This window comes from Chiloscyllium punctatum, chromosome 34 (assembly GCF_047496795.1).
Source record: "Chiloscyllium punctatum isolate Juve2018m chromosome 34, sChiPun1.3, whole genome shotgun sequence".
NCBI lineage: Eukaryota > Metazoa > Chordata > Chondrichthyes > Orectolobiformes > Hemiscylliidae > Chiloscyllium > Chiloscyllium punctatum.
Window position 1 is genome coordinate 69,579,906 of NC_092772.1, and position 14,898 is coordinate 69,594,803.

Consider the following 14,898-nt stretch of genomic DNA (forward strand, 5'->3'; position numbering starts at 1 on the left):
TTGACAGAGTGGGGCCAGTCTGCTCTTTTATGGGTGGGTTACATTGACAGAGTGGGGTAAGTCTGCTATTCCCTGGGTGTGTTACATTGACAGAGTGGGGTCAGTCTGCTCTTCCCTGGCGGGGTTACATTGATAGAGTGGAGTCAGTCTGTTCTTCCCTGGGTGTGTTACATTGACAGAGTGGGGTCAGTCTGCTCTTCCCTGGGTGTGTTACATTGACTGAGTGGGGTCAGTCTGTTCTTCCCTGGGTGTATTACATTGACAGAGTGGGGTCAGTCTGTTCTTCCCTGGGTGTGACACATTGACAGAGTGGGTTCAGTCTGCTCTTCCATGGGTGTGTTACATTGACAGAGTGGGGTCAGTCTGTTCTCCCAGGGTTTTTAACATTGACAGAGTGGGGTCAGTCTGCTCTTCCCTTGCTGTGTTACAATGACAGAGTGGGGTCAGTGTGCACTTCTCTTTGTGTGTTACATTGACAGAGTGGGGGTCAGTCTGCTCTTCCCAGGGTGTGTTACATTGACAGAATGAATTCAGTCTGCTCTTCCCTGCGTGTGTTACATTGACAGAGTGGGGTCAGTCTGCTATTCCCTGGGTGTGTTACATTGACAGAGTGAGGTCAGTCTGCCCTTCCCCCGGTTTGTTACATTGACAGAGGGGGGTCAGTCTTCTCTTCCGTGGGTGTGTTACATTGACAGATTGGGGTCAGTCTGCCCTTCCCAGAGTGTGTTACATTGACAGAGTGGGGTCAGTCTGTTCTTCCTTGGGTGTGTTAAATTGACAGTGTTGGGTCAGTCTGCTCTTCCCTGGGTGTTTTAAATTGACAGAGTGGGGTCAGTCTGTTCTTCCCTTGGTGTGTTACATTGACAGAGTGGTATCTGTCTGCTCTTCCCTGGGTGTGTTACATTGACAGAGTGGTTTCAGTCTGTTCTCCCATTGTGTGTTACATTGACAGAGTGGGGTCAGTCTGCTCTTCCCTGGGTGTGTTACAATGACAGAGTGGGGTTAGTGTGCACATCACTGGGTGGGTTACATTGACAGAGTGGGGTAAGTCGGCAGTTCACTGTGTGAGTAATTTTGCAGAAGAGGACATTCTGCTCTTCTCTGGGTGGGTTACATTGACAGAGTGAGGTCAGTCTGCTCTTCCCCGGGTTTGTTCCATTGACAGAGTTTGGTCAGTCTGCTCTTCCCCGGGTGTGTTACATTGACAGAGTTGGGTCAGTGTGCTCTTCCAGGGCGTGTCACATTGACAGAGTGGGGTCAGTCTGCTCTTCCCTGGGTGTGTTACATTGGCAGAGTGAGGTTAGTCTGCTCTTCCCAGGGCGTGTCACATTGACAGAGTGGGGTCAGTCTGCTCTTTTATGGGTGGGTTACATTGACAGAGTGGGGTCAGTCTGCTCTTCCCTGGGTGTGTTACATTGGCAGAGTGAGGTCAGTCTGCTCTTCCCTGGGTTTGTTACATTGACATAGTGGGGTCAGTCTGCTCTTTTATGGGTGGGTTACATTGACAGAGTGGGGTCAGTGTGCTCTTCCAGGGCGTGTCACATTGACAGAGTGGGGTCAGTCTGCTCTTCCCTGGGTGTGTTACATTGGCAGAGTGAGGTTAGTCTGCTCTTCCCAGGGCGTGTCACATTGACAGAGTGGGGTCAGTCTGCTCTTTTATGGGTGGGTTACATTGACAGAGTGGGGTCAGTCTGCTCTTCCCTGGGTGTGTTCCATTGACAGAGTGGGGTCAGTCTGCTCTTTTATGGGTGGGTTACATTGACAAAGTGGGGTCAGTCTGCTCTTCCCTGGGTGTGTAACATTGGCAGAGTGAGGTCAGTTTGCTCTTTCCTGGGTTTGTTACATTTACAGAGTGTGGTCAGTCTACTCTTCCCTGGGTGTGTTACATTGACAGAGTGGGGTAAGACTGCAGTTGACTGTGTGAGTAATTTTGCAGAAGCGGTCATTCTGCTCTTCTCTGGGTGGGTTACATTGACAGAGTGAGGTCAGTCTGCTCTTCCCTGGGTTTGTTAAATTGACAGAGTGGGGACAGTCTGCTCTTCCCTGCGTGTGTTACAGTGACAGGGTGGGTTCAGTCTGCTCCTCCCTGGGTGTGTTACATTGACAGAGTTGGGTCAGTCTGCTTTTCCCTGGGTGTGTTACATTGACAGAGTGGGGTAAGACTGCAGTTGACTGTGTGAGTAATTTTGCAGAAGCGGTCATTCTGCTCTTCTCTGGTTGGGTTACATTGACAGAGTGAGGTCAGTCTGCTCTTCCCTGGGTGTGTTACAGTGACATGGTGGGTTCAGTCTGATCTTCCCTGGTTGTGTTACATAGACAGAGTGAGTTCAGTCTGCTCTTCCCTGGGTGTGTTACATTGACAGAGTGAGGTCAGTCGGCTCTTCCCTGGGTGTGTTACATTGACAGATTGGGGTCAGTCTTTTCTTCCATGAGTGTGTTACATTGACAGAGTGGGGTCAGTCTGTTCTTCCTTGGGTGTGTTAAATTAACAGTGTTGGGTCAGTCTGCTCTTACCTGGGTGTGTTACATTGTCAGAGTGGCGTCAGTCTGTTCTTCCCTGGGAGTTTTACAGTGACAGGGTGGTGTCAGTCTGCTCTTCCCCGGGTGTGTTACATTGACAGAGTGGGGTCAGTCTGCTCTTCCCTGGGTGTGTTAAATTGACAGAGTGGGGTCAGTCTGTTCTTCCCTTGGTGTGTTACATTGACAGAGTGGTATCTGTCTGCTCTTTCCTGGGTGTGTTCCATTGACAGAGTGGGGTCAGTCTGTTCTCCCATTGTGTGTTACATGGACAGAGTGGGGTCAGTCTGCTCTTCCCTGGGTGTGTTACAATGACAGATTGGTATCAATGTGCACTTCACTGGGTGGGTTACATTGACAGAGTGGGGAAGTCTGCAGTTCACTGTGTGAGTAACTTTGCAGAAGAGGTCATTCTGCTCTTCTCTGGGTGGGTTACATTGACAGAGTGAGGTCAGTCTGCTCTTCCCTGGGTTTGTTACATTGACAGAGTTTGGTCAGTCTACTCTTCCCTGGGTGTGTTACATTGACAGATTGGGGTCAGTCTTCTCTTTCCTGGGTGTGTTACATTGACAGATTGGGGTCAGTCTGCTCTTCCCTGCGTGTGTTGCATTGACAGAGTGGGGTCAGTCTGATCTTCCCTGGTTGTGTTACATTGACAGAGTGAGTTCAGTCTGCTCTTCCCTGGGTGTGTTACATTGACAGAGTGGGGTCAGTCTGCTCTTCCCTGGGTGTGTTACATTGACAGAGTGAGGTCAGTCTGCTCTTCCCTGGGTTTGTTACATTGACAGAGTGGGGTCAGTCTTCTATTCCCTGGGTGTGTTACATTGACAGATTGGGGTCAGTCTGCTCTCCCCTGAGTGTGTTACATTGACTGGGTGGGGAAATTCTGTTCTTCCTTGGGTGTGTTAAATTGACAGTGTTGGGTCAGTCTGCTCTTCCCTGGGTGTATTACATTGACAGAGTGGCGTCAGTCTGTTCTTCCCTGGGAGTGTTACAGTGACAGGGTGGTGTCAGTCTGCTCTCCCCTGGGTGTGTTACATTGACAGAGTGGGGTCAGTCTGCTCTTCAATGGGTGTGTTAAATTGACAGAGTGGGGTCAGTCTGTTCTTCCCTTGGTGTGTTACATTGACAGAGTGGTATCTGTCTGCTCTTCCCTGTGTGTGTAACATTGACAGAGTGGGGTCAGTCTGCTCTTCCCTGGGTGTGTTCCAATGACAGAGTGGGGTCAATGTGCACTTCACTGGGTGGGTTACATTGACAGAGTGGGGTAAGTCTGCAGTTCACTGTGTGAGTAACTTTGCAGAAGAGGTCATTCTGCTCTTCTCTGGCTGTGTTACATTGACACAGGTGGGTCAGTCTGCTCTTCCCTGGCTGTGTTACATTGACAGAGTGGGGTCAGTCTGCTCTTCTCTGGGAGGGTTACATTGACAGAGTGGGGTCAGTCTTCTCTTCCCTGGGTGTGTTGCATTGACAGAGTGTGGTCAGTGTGCTCTTCCCAGCGCGTGTCACATTGACAGAGTGGGGACAGTCTGCTCTTTTATGGGTGGGTTACATTGACAGAGTGGGGTCAGTCTGCTCTTCCCTGGGTGTGTTACATTGACAGAGTGGGGTCAGTCTGATCTTCCCTGGTTGTGTTACATTGACAGAGTGAGTTCAGTCTGCTCTTCCCTGGGTGTGTTACATTGACAGAGTGGGGTCAGTCTGCTCTTCCCTGGGAGGGTTACATTGACAGATTGGTGTCAGTCTTCTCTTCCCTGGGTGTGTTACATTGACAGAGTGGGGTCAGTCTGCTCTTCCCCAAGTTTGTTACATTGACACAGTGGGGTCAGTCTGTTGTTCCCTGGGTGTGTTACATTGACAGAGTGGGGTCAGTCTGCTCTTCCCTGGGTGTGTTACATTGACAGAGTGGGGTCAGTCTGCTCTTCCCTGGGTGTGTTACATTGACAGAGTGGGGTCAGTCTGCTCTTCCCTGGGTGTGTTACATTGACAGAGTGGGGTCAGTCTGCTCTTCCCTGGGTGTGTTACATTGACAGAGTGGGGTCAGTCTGCTCTTCCCTGGGTGGGTAACATTGACAGAGTGGGGTCAGTCTGCTCTTCCCTGGTTGTGTTTCATTGACAGAGTGGGGTCAGTTTGCTCTTCCCTGGGTGTGTTACATTGACAGAGTGGGGTCAGTCTGCTCTTCCCTGGGTGTGTTACATTGACAGAGTGGGGTCAGTCTGCCCTTCCCTAGGTGTGTTACATTGACAGAATGGAGTCAGTCTGTTCTTCCAGGGTTTGTTACATTGACAGAGTGAGGTCAGTCTGCTCTTCCCAGGGCGTGTCACATTGACAGAGTGGGGCCAGTCTGCTGTTTTATGGGTGGGTTACATTGACAGAGTGGGGTAAGTCTGCTATTCCCTGCGTGTGCTACATTGACAGAGTGGGGTCAGTCTGCTCTTCCCTGGGTGTGTTACATTGACTGAGTGGGGTCAGTCTGTTCTTCCCTGGGTGTATTACATTGTCAGAGTTTGGTCAGTCTGTTCTTCCCTGGGTGTGTTACATTGACAGAATGGGTTCAGTCTGCTCTTCCCTGGGTGTGTTACAATGACAGAGTGGGGTCAGTGTGCACTTCCCTGTGTGTGTTACATTGACAGAGTGGGGGTCAGTCTGCTCTTCCCAGGGTGTGTTACATTGACAGAGTGTGGTCAGTCTGCTCTTCCAAGGTCGTGTCACATTGACAGAGTGGGGTCAGTCTGCTCTTTTATGGGTGGGTTACATTGACAGAATGAATTCAGTCTGCTCTTCCCTGCGTGTGTTACATTGACAGAGTGGGGTCAGTCTGCTCTTCCCTGGGTGTGTTACATTGACAGAGTGAGGTCAGTCAGCTCTTCCCTGGGTTTGTTACATTGACAGAGTGGGGTCAGTCTTCTCTTCCCTGGGTGTGTTACATTGACAGATTGGGGTCAGTCTGCCCTTCCCTGAGTGTGTTACATTGACAGAGTGGGTTCAGTCTGTTCTTCCTTGGGTGTGTTAAATTGACAGTGTTGGGTCAGTCTGCTCTTCCCTGGGTGTGTTACATTGACAGAGTGGCGTCAGTCTGTTCTTCTCTGGGAGTTTTACAGTGACAGGGTGGTGTCAGTCTGCTCTCACCTGGGTGTGTTAAATTGACAGAGTGGGGTCAGTCTGCTCTTCCCTGGGTGTGTTACATTGACAGAGTGGGGTCAGTCTGCTCTTCCCTGAGTGTGTTACATTGACAGAGTGGGATCAGTCTGTTCTTCCTTGGGTGTGTTAAATTGACAGTGTTGGGTCAGTCTGCTCTTCCCTGGGTGTGTTACATTGACAGAGTGGCGTCAGTCTGTTCTTCCCTGGGAGAGTTACAGTGACAGGGTGGTGTCAGTCTGCTCTCCACTGGGTATGTTACATTGACAGAGTGGGGTCAGTCTGCTCTTCCCTGGGTGTGTTAAATTGACAGAGTGGGGTCAGTCTGTTCTTCCCTTGGTGTGTTACATTGACAGAGTGGTATCTGTCTGCTCTTCCCTGGGTGTGTTACATTGACAGAGTGGGGTCAGTCTGTTCTCCCATTGTGTGTTACATTGACAGAGTGCGGTCAGTCTGCTCTTCCCTGGGTGTGTTACAATGACAGAGTGGGGTCAGTGTGCACATCACTGGGTGGGTTACATTGACAGAGTGGGGTAAGTCTGCAGTTCACTGTGTGAGTAATTTTGCAGAAGAGGACATTCTGCTCTTCTATGGGTGGGTTACATTGACAGAGTGAGGTCAGACTGCTCTTCCCTGGGTTTGTTACATTGACAGAGTTTGGTCAGTCTGCTCTTCCCTGGGTGTGTTACATTGACAGAGTTGGGTCACTGTGCTCTTCCCAGGGCGTGTCACATTGACAGAGTGGGGTCAGTCTGCTCTTTTATGGGTGTGTTACATTGACAGAGTGAGGTTCGTCTGCTCTTCCCTGGGCGTGTCACATTGACAGAGTGGGGTCAGTCTGCTCTTTTATGGGTGGGTTACATTGACAGAGTGGGGTCAGTCTGCTCTTCCCTGGGTGTGTTACATTGGCAGAGTGAGGTCAGTCTGCTCTTCCCTGGGTTTGTTACATTGACACAGTGGAGTCAGTCTGCTCTTCCCTGGGTGTGTTACATTGAGAGATTGGGGTTAGTCTGCTCTTCCCCAAGTTTGTTACATTGGCAGAGTGGGGTCAGTCTGCTCTTCCCTGGGTGTGTTACATTGACAGAGTGAGGTCAGTCTGCTCTTCCCTGGGTTTGTTACATTTACAGAGTGTGGTCAGTCTACTCTTCCCTGGGTGTGTTACATTGACAGAGTGGGGTAAGACTGCAGTTGACTGTGTGAGTAATTTTGCAGAAGCGGTCATTCTGCTCTTCTCTGGGTGGGTTACATTGACAGAGTGAGGTCAGACTGCTCTTCCCTGGGTGTGTTGCAGTGACAGGGTGGGTTCAGTCTGCTCTTCCCTGGGTGTGTTACATTGACAGAGTGGGGTCAGTCTGCTCTTCCCTGGGTGTGTTACATTGACAGAGTGAGGTCAGTCTGCTCTTCCCTGGGTGTGTTACATTGACAGAGTGGGGTCAGTCTGCTCTTCCCTGGGTGTGTTACATTGACAGAGTGAGGTCAGTCTGCTCTTCCCTGGGTTTGTTACATTGACAGATTGGGGTCAGTCTTCTCTTTCCTGAGTGTGTTACATTGACAGAGTGGGGTCAGTCTGTTCTTCCTTGGGTGTGTTAAATTGACAGTGTTGGGTCTGTCTGCTCTTCCCTGGGTGTGTTACATTGACAGAGTGGCGTCAGTCTGTTCTTCCCTGGGAGTTTTACAGTGACAGGGTGGTGTCAGTCTGCTCTCGCCTGGGTGTGTTACATTGACAGAGTGGGGTCAGTCTGCTCTTCCCTGGGTGTGTTAAATTGACAGAGTGGGGTCAGTCTGTTCTTCCCTTGGTGTGTTACATTGACAGAGTGGTATCTGTCTGCTCTTCCCTGGGTGTGTTACATTGACAGAGTGGGGTCAGTCTGTTCTCCTATTGTGTGTTACATTGACAGAGTGGGGTCAGTCTGCTCTTCCCTGGGTGTGTTACAATGACAGAGTGGGGTCAATGTGCACTTCACTGGGTGGGTTACATTGACAGAGTGGGGAAGTCTGCAGTTCACTGTGTGAGTAACTTTGCAGAAGATGTCATTCTGCTCTTCTCTGGGTGGGTTACATTGACAGAGTGAGGTCAGTCTGCTCTTCCCTGGGTGGGTTACATTGACAGAGTGAGGTCAGTCTGCTCTTCCCTGGGTGTGTTACATTGACAGAGTTGGGTCAGTGTGCTCTTCCCAGGGCGTGTCACATTGACAGAGTGGGGACAGTCTGCTCTTTTATGGGTGGGTTACATTGACAGAGTGGGGTCACTCTGCTCTTCCCTGAGTGTGTTACATTGATAGAGTGGGGTCAGTCTGATCTTCCCTGGTTGTGTTACATTGACAGAGTGAGTTCAGTCTGCTCTTCCCTGGGTGTGTTACATTGACAGAGTGGGGTCAGTCTGCTCTTCCCTGGGAGGGTTACATTGACAGAGTGGGGTCAGTCTTCTCTTCCCTGGGTGTGTTACATTGACAGATTGGGGTCCGTCTGCTCTTCCCCAAGTTTGTTACATTGACACAGTGGGGTCAGTCTGCTCTTCCCTGGCTGTGTTACATTGACAGAGTGGGGTCAGTCTGCTCTTCCCAGGGCGTGTCACATTGACAGAGTGGGGCCAGTCTGCTCTTTTATGGGTGGGTTACATTGACACAGTGGGGTAAGTCTGCTATTCCCTGGGTGTGTTACATTGACAGAGTGGGGTCAGTCTGCTCTTTCCTGGGTGGGTTACATTGACAGATTGGGGTCAGTCTGTTCTTCCCTGGGTGTGTTACATTGACAGAGTGGGGTCAGTCTCCCCTTCCCTGGGAGTGTTACATTGACAGAGTGTGGGTCAGTCTGCTCTTCCCTGGGTTTGTTACTTTGATAGGGTGGGGTCAGTGTGCACTTCCCTGGGTGTGTTACATTGACAGAGTGGGGTCAGTCTGCTCTTCCCTGGGTGTGTTACATTGACAGAGTGGGGTCAGCCTGCTCTTCCCTGTGTGTGTTACATTGACAGATTGGGGTCAGTCTGCACTTCCCTGGGTGTGTTACTTTGACAGAGTGGGGTCAGTCTGCTCTTCCCTGTGTGTGTTACATTGACAGAGTGGGGTCAGTCTGCACTTCCCTGGGTGTGTTACATTGACAGAGTGGGGTCAGTCTGCTCTTCCCTGTGTGTGTTACATTGACAGAGTCGGTTCAGTCTGCACTTCCCTGCGTGTGTTACATTGACAGAGTGGGGTCAGTCTGCTCTTCCCTGGGTGTGTTACATTGACAGAGTGGGGTCAGTCTGCCCTTCCCTGGGTGTGTTACATAGACAGAGTGGGGGTCAGTCTGCTCTTCCCTGTGTTTGTTACTTTGACAGAGTGGGGTCAGTCTTCTCTTCCCTGGGTGTGTTACATTGACAGATTGGGGTCAGTGTGCACTTCCCTAGGTGGGTTACATTGACAGAGTTGGGTCAGTCTGCTCTTCAGTGCATGGGTCAGGTGACGGTCTACCTCTTTCATTGGGGCGGATGTCAAGGAGCATCTTAAACCGGAGAGGGATCGGGGGGAATTGGAGCCGTTCAGAGAGAGAGTACAGAAGGTAAGACAGCTCAGCTCAAAGCACGGTAGTTAATGCTGCCCCGATTAAAATATTGAAGATGGCAGAGGGGCAGATGAGCTGAGACAGGGTGGGAGCTGGGCGATATTGATGATGTGGAAGGACAGTGTGTGTATCTGATCACATTCTGTCAGTCTGACTAATAGCAGTCATTCCTGCCACTGGATTCACTGAGGGGTGAAGGCTATGTGAACAGAGTAGACTGTCCCTGTTATTCTGTTCCTGACTCTCCAGCTCCCACTCTGTTAGTGACCTCTCAGTCTCCCGGGAAATGGGCTTTTTCCCAATTGTGCCGGATTCCTGGCCTTCATCCTTGGCCGAGCTGAGAGTTGATGGTCTGAGGAATATCATTCCCAAATGACTCCTGTCCAAGATAATACCGATTAATGTGTCTGTGTATCCTCCAGTAATCTGTAAACATCATTGCTCAGGGCTGGAGGGACATGGATTGATGACATTGAGGATGTTATGAACCAGAGCAAACTCCTCTGCCTTAAGGAAATGGTCTCGACCCCTTTTCCTGAATTCCTGAAGGGAAGTGTAAGGTGTTACAATGTGATTGGTCAAACTGCCAGGCTTGAATCAAAATACACTTTACTCCACACTATCGTTGTAACACAAACATAAGGAAGAAAGATTGGACAAACCGAACTCGATTGGAAACCTGAACCAAATGAACATTATTTAACTATAAACAGCAACTGTTCGGATATCGTAACATTCCATAAACCACACAATTCTGGTCTTTCTGCTATCGGGAGAATGGGGTGAAACTTGTAAAGATTCAGAAAAGATTTACAAGGATGTTTGCAGAGTCAGGATTTCTGATTGTTTTGTGGCTGGAGTTTATTTTATCCTTGTGTAGATTTGACACATTAACCCTCCCTCCCCACCACTACAGAAGCTGTTGGAACTGTTCAGTGTTTCCAGTGGCTTCTGTAATTATTTCAGGTTCCTGACTGGAGCAGTCTCTCACTTTTCGAACAAAACAAACCCATCCTTGTGCTGCAACCAATATTTCAATAAGAAATGGGAAGCAGCAGAGGGGAAAGCTTCTGAGATGCCGAGCAATGCTGCCCGGTTCCACACTGCAATTCACAGGAACCATCACCAGGAAAAGCAAGGAGCAATCTGACAGATCCGGTTTACCACAGAATGAAAGATTTATTTCCTCGATTTATCCCAGTGCCTTACCTTTAAAAGGCTGTTTACAAACCACAACACTGCAATGGCTGGGAATCGGACCCAGGTCAACTGCTTGGAAGACAGCTCTGCTCCCCACTATCCCACCATCACCCTGCTCCCAGCTCCCTCCCCATTCCCAAACACACTTAACAAGGCCGTGATCATCACCAACTGGATTGGGGCTGAAATCCAAACATACACATCCTCTGTATCTAACCCAGTGATGGAGCTCTCCTGATTGAGTTTGATGTGAACAGGATGGGGGAAGTGGGGGATTTAATCAGTACCTAACGCCGAGCTCAAAATGGCCTGGGAATTTGAAATGCTGCAGTGTAGAGGGAGATTTACTCTGTATCGGACCCCATTCTCTACCTGCCCTGGGGATTTAAATGGAGACAGTTTAATGGGAGCTTTATTTTGTCTGGAACCCTGTGCTCCCTCTGCCCTGGGAGTGTTTGCTGGGATCACTGTCTAACCTCTGTGATATGGATCCTATGAAGATTGATGGGAGACAGTGTAAATGGAATTGTCAGGATCCAATTCCTTCACGTGGATGAGAGAAGGTGGGAAAAAATGATACCAGTGGGACTGAAGGGTCAGTAGCAGAATGAAGACACCATTGGCTCAGAGAGAGTAGACAGGAGAGAGGGTCATGAGGGTTTCAGACTGGAGGGAGCTACAGGCACATACAAGTTGGGAACTGTTTTCAGTAAAAGACAATTGATCCCAGGTCACTGCAGAGTGTAAGAATCTGATGCCTTTCCCTCACTATCCCCCTCCAATCCCTGGGAAGATCTGCTCCCACACCATGTTCCATCCCAACTGCTGACTGTGTTACATACATTAATACATTGGAGCTGGGCAGAGGTGCTTTTAACCCTGGGATCTTGCTGTGTAACTTGCCTCCAAAATGCTCTTGCTCCCCCTTTCAACTAATCTTTTCCCTCTTTTATCCCGAGGAACCTTTGTTTGGAAAGCTGCAACGTGAAGATCCAAAATGTTCGAGTCCAGGAAAGAACAACCTCCAGAGGGGGAGCACGGGCCTGAGGCCTGAGGCCTGGTCGACAGGCTGCACCCCGTGGGGGCCCACAGTGAGTTGTGTGTTTATCTCCCCCGAGGTTTAATCTCCTCTGGGGGGACCCTGGGTTTTCGGGGCCTCTGGGTAACTGGCTCCTGTCGGATTGTGTCCCTGTCATTTTTAAAACAGGTTTGAAGCCTGGGGTTAAAGTTTGTCAATCCCCAGGATCTGAGAGGTAGGACTCCCTTAGGGTGGAATTAAAACCCAAATGCTGTGACCCTCTCTAAAGACTCCCTCTCTCACCCTTCTCTCTCACCCCTCTCTCTCTCACACCCCTCTCTCTCACCCTCCCTCTCTCATCCCGTCCCTCTTCCCCCTCCCACTCTCATCCCTCCTCTCTCACACTCTCCCTATCTCACCCCTCTCTCACAGCCCCTCCTGCTCTCACCCACGCTCTCTTGCACCCCCTATCTCTCTCACCCCCTTCTCTCTCACTGCCACTCTCTCACACACCCCCTTTCTCTCTCACCTTGTTATCTCTCTCTCCCTCACTCTCTCTCACCCCCTCTCTCTCCACCCTGCTCTCTCACTCTCACCCCTCCCTCTGTCATCCCTCACCCTCTCTCCCCTTTACACCCTCTCTCTCCCCCGCCCTCTCTCTCATCCCCTCATGTCTCTCGCTCCCTTTTTCTCTCTCTCATTCCCCTTCCCTCTCGCACTCTGTCTCACACTCCCACTCTCTTTCTCTCTCGCACCCTCTTTCTCTTGTTCACCCCATTTCTCCATCTCTTTTGACCCCTTCCTCCCTCCTTCTTGCTCTCGCTCTGTCTCTCTCTAGCGCCCACTCTCTCATCCCATCTCCCTCACACCCCTCTAACTGTCTCATCTGTTCACTCGCTCTCTCTCTCTGTCTCTCTCTCTCTCAACCCATCATTCACTGTCTATCTCACCCTCTTTCTCACCTCTTTAACTCTCTCTCTCTCGCGTCCCATCTCTCTCATCCCTCTTTATCTCGCTGTCCCCCTTTCTCTCTCACCCTTTCTCTATCTCTCCTCCTTTCTCTCAATCCCTCTCTCTCACCCCCTCTCTCTCCCACTCTCTCTCCCACCTCCTCTCTCTCACCCCCTCACATTCACTCTTTCTCTGACCTTCTCTCTCTCTTTCTCTTCCCCCTCTCTCTTTCTCCCCCTCTCTCCTTTTCTCAGACCTCTCTCCCTTTCTCACCCCTCTCTCCCTCACCCCTTTCTCTCTTACCCCCTCTCTCTCAACCCCTCTCTCTCACCCTCTCTCTCTCACCCCCGCATCCCCCTCTCTCCCCCCTCTATCCCCCCTCTCTCCCCCGCTCTCTCACCCCCTCTCTCCCCCTCTCCTCCATCTCTCCCCCTCTCTGCCATCTCTCTACCCCCTCTCTGTGCCCTCTCTCTGCCCCCAATCCCACCCCCTCTCCCTCTCCCCCTCCCTCCTCCTCCCTCGCCCCCTCTCTCTCATCCTCTCTCCCCTCCTCTCTCGCCCCTCTGTCTCGCACCCCTCTCTCACCCCCCCTCTCTCTCTCACATTCTCTCTCTCTGTCTCACTCTTCTGCTCGCTCTCTTCCTCTTGCGGTCTCTCTCTCACTCTCTCACCCTCTTCTCACGTTCTCTCTCTCTCCCTGCCTCTCTCCCTCTCTCTTGCCTCCCACTCTCTCTTATCTCACGGTCTCTCTCATTCGCTCTCTCGCTCGTGCTCTCTCTCTCTCTCTGTCGCTCATGCTCTCTCTGTCTGTCACTCTCACTCTTGCTCTATCTCTCTCTGTCTGTCGCTCTCTCTCTCTCCATCTCTCTCTCTCAGTCCTCCCCCTCACCTCCTTTCTCTTGCAACCCATCTTTCTCAACCCCTCTCTCTCCCGTCTCTCTCTAACCCTCTCTCTCTCTCTCACCCCCTCTTTCCCCAGTCTCTCTCTTAACCTCTCTCTCTCAAAACCTCTCTCACCCTCTCTCTCTCAACCTCTCTCTCCCCCCTCTCAACCCCCCTCTCTCAATTGCTCTCTCACCCCTCTCATTCTCACCCTCTCTCTCTTCCCCTCTCTCCCACCCTCTCTCTCTCACTCCCGTCGCTCTCTCTCTCAAGCCCCCCCTCTCTCTCTCTCACATCTATCTCCCTCTCACACCCCTCTCTCTCTCCCCTCTCTCTCCATCACCCCTCTCTCTCCCACCCCAATCTCTTTCACATCCCCCTCTCTCTCACACACGCACTCTCACACACCCTCGCTCTCTCACCCCCTCCCTCTCTCCCACCAGCTCTCTGCCTCTTTCTCATCCCCTCTCTCTCCTTCTCGCTCCCTCTCTCTCACCTACTCTCTCTCTCCCACCTCCTCTCTGTCACTCACTGCCACCTCTCCCTCTCACCGCCCTCTCACCCAGCTCTCTCTCCCCCTCTATCTCACCTCCTCTCTCTCACCCCTCTCTCTCGCACCCCTCTCTCAACCCCCTCTCTCTCACATTCTCTCTCTCTGTCTCACTCGTCTGCTTGCTCTCTTCCTCTTGCGGTCTCTCCCTCACTCTCTCACCCGCTTCCCACGGTCTCTCTCTCTCCCGGCCTCTATCCCACTCTCTTGCCTCCCGCTCTCTCTTATCTCACGGTCTCTCTCGTTCGCTCTCTCTCACTCGTGCTCTCTCTCTGTCACTCATGCTCTCTCTGTCTGTCACTCTCTCTCTCTCTCCCTCTCTCTCAGTCCACCCTATCTCTCTCACCTCTTCGCTCTCACTCTTGCTCTATCGTTCTCTCTGTCTGTCACTCACCCCTCACTCTCACTCCCTCTCTCTCTCAGCCCCCCTCACCACCCCTTCTCCCGACACCCCTCAATCTCCCATCCCCTCACTCTCTCACCCCCCTCAGTCTCTCACCCCCCTCTCTCTCTCAATCCTTCGCTCTCTCTCACATCCAACTCTCTCTCACCCTTCCCTCTCAACCCCCCTCTCTCTCCCCTCTCTCTTCCTCACCCCTCTCTCCCACCCCAATCTCTTTCACAACCCCTCTCTCTCACACACACTCTCACACACCCTCGCACTCTCACCCCCTCCCTCTCTCCCACCATCTCTCTGCCTCGTTCTCATCCCCTTTCTCTCCTTCTCACTCCCTCTCTCTCTCCCACCCCCTCTCTCAACCCCCCACACTCTCTCATTCCCTCAGTCTCTCACCCCCTCTCTCTCAACCCCTTGCTCTCTAACCCCCCCTCCCTCTCCATCTCCCTCTGTCTCTCACACCCCCTCTCTCTCCATCCCATCTCACTCTCTCACACCCCACTCTCTCTCACACACCCCCTCTCTCTCACCCCCACTCCCTCACCCCCTCTGTCTCACCCATCTCTCTCCCCCCTCCCGCTCTCTCCACTCTCTCGCTCCCCCCTCTCTCGCCCTCCCCTCTCTCTCACCCTCCCCTCTCTCTCGCCCTCCCCACTCTCTCTCCCTCCCCTCTCTCGCCCTCCCCTCTTTCGCCCTCCCCTCTC